General features: G+C 52.7%; 1 protein-coding gene across 3 annotated transcripts in view; it reads right to left on the bottom strand.

Annotated features, from left to right (window-relative positions):
• The window catches only part of GABPB1 (GA binding protein transcription factor subunit beta 1), a 72,972-nt gene extending 71,654 nt beyond the window's left edge, over nt 1-1,318 (bottom strand). The window contains exon 1 of one of the 3 annotated variants that reach the window (XM_006168766.3): nt 816-1,318. The gene's annotated coding sequence lies outside the window, so the exon portion shown is untranslated. Of the gene's footprint in view, nt 1-131; nt 152-192; nt 643-815 lie in introns of those variants that run through there. The other 2 variants (XM_006168764.3, XM_006168763.3) reach the window with 2 other exon arrangements.
• Nucleotides 1,319-2,002: the final 684 nt, after the last annotated feature.

Genomic DNA, 2,002 nt, shown 5'->3' with positions numbered 1-2,002 from the left:
GCCCGGCCCGCCCCCGCCGACCCCCGCGGAATAAGCGGGGCCGGGAGCCCCGGAAACCCGGCGCCTTAATGCAATAAACAGGAAATCGCGGGGATGATCTGGGTTCCGGGGGAAGTGGAATTATTTTTTACCAGCGAAGAGATCAACTTCCACATCCGGTGGTAACAGGGCCCTACACAGACCCGCACTGACCTGGAAAAGCTTCGGGAGCGGCGACGGGGGAGCAGCAGGAGGTGGTGCGGGGACCCGAGGCGCCTCGTACCCGGCCGGGCTGACGCGGCCCCGCTACAAACAAAGCGCTTCAGCTGCACAGGGCGCTATTTTCCGAAAATGCCGCGTCTGGTCGGCGCCCAAAATCCCCACCGAAAAGTCCCCCGTGCTGCGCGCGGAGGGACACATGGTGTGCGAGTGAGGCGAGCTCCCAGCATCCCTCCCGGACCGGCCCTCGTCAGCCCCGCGCCCCGGGCCTCTCCGCCCCTACTCTCGTCCGCAGGCCCCATTCCCACCCTCTCCGGGACCCCAGCCCGACGGGAGAGAAGGGGCGAGCGCTCTGACTGTTCTTTTTAACGGAGGGGAGGAAAATACGCCATTTGAAGCGTTTCGGCCACACAAAGAAAGCGCGGAATGATCCGCTCGGCGACCGCAAGTCTGACCCGCTGGGCGCCCGCAGGTCCCGGCTCGTCCGGCGCCTGCGCGGCAGCGCGGGTGGGAGCTGCAGCCGGCCATGTGCGCGGCGGGGCCGCGGAGCGGCCGCGGACCTTCCCGCCTCTTTCCGCGGTGGGTAGGAGTTTGGAAACTCCTGTGCGTGTGCTAACCTTGGTGTGTTTCCGACATGACGGTTGAAAGGCGGGGACTGCGGCGTCTTCGGAGTTTAGACTTGCCAGCCGAGCTGTCTAGCAGGATCCTGGGACACGGAAAGGGCAGCCGGGAGGCCAGCGTGTACCTTAAATTGGCCCTAGGTCCGAGTAGGCCGACCGGAACAGGGGTCGCTGTGGGGGCACCGGGAGTGGGGGGGAAAGCTAGATATGTTCCTTCTCTATTCTGCGGAAACTAAGGCGTCAGTATTAAGAAAATGATGTACTTTTTTTTTTAACCTTCTGATAGTGCTTAGTACTTCGTAGACCCTAGTTAACTGGTCGCAGAATTCCCTGTTATCAGGTAGAGCTCTCTTGGTTAAATGTCAAGATTTAGTCGAGTTGTAGTTAAGAAGTAAAGCTTATTGAGAGGTGGGCATTTAGAAAGTAAAAATCTTGTGGAATCTAATTTACATGTGATTTGCTGAGTACCTGAACTCGCCGCTATGTGTTTAATAGGGGAGCTTGATGGCTTTCCCAGCTTAGTAACCATGGAACTTTGGCATCCTGTATCTACGAATGGGAACATCTGAGGCAGGGTCAAGAGTTGTCTCCAAGCAAGCTGACAAGCTTACGTGAGATTCAGATCACCCTCTGATTTTGCGTGGCCTCAGCTAAGTAATCTTTTTCCACTACCCCTTTTCAATATTGGTGTAGTAAAGATTTGTAGTCTTAGGTAAGGCATTAAAGCATTGCCTAAAATAGAAGAAAAGTAGCACGGAGCCATAGTCTATTCTCTTGCTTATTATTTATGATGCTTTGAAAAAGAAATTTGCCCAAATTTTGATATTGATTTTCTTTAACACTGAATTTATTTGAACTTCAGTTAATGGTTGGTACAGAGCCCTTGCTCTCATTGGTTTTATTGAGCTGTAGAAGCAGATGAGAGAGATCATGAATAGTATGATGAGGGTAAACTGCTGAATACTGTGAAATAGCATAGAGGAGGCATTCCTAACTAACTGGGAGAAAGGAATGAAAATGGACTGGAGAAATGGTTAGCTGTAATAAGGCAATTGGAGGAAGCAATAAGTTTAAAGGTTAGGAACCAAATGCTAGAAAGATTGTTGGGTAAGGAAGATAGTGCTGTTTCAGGCGTGTGTAGGTATGTTCCTGTACAAGTCTAGTTGTGATGGCCTTGAATGCCA

Source organism: Tupaia chinensis, unplaced genomic scaffold (genome assembly GCF_000334495.1).
Source record: "Tupaia chinensis unplaced genomic scaffold, TupChi_1.0 Scaffold146140_1, whole genome shotgun sequence".
Lineage (NCBI taxonomy): Eukaryota > Metazoa > Chordata > Mammalia > Scandentia > Tupaiidae > Tupaia > Tupaia belangeri.
The sequence above is the reverse complement of the archived record's forward strand: the minus strand, read 5'-3'. Positions and strand labels throughout refer to the sequence as shown.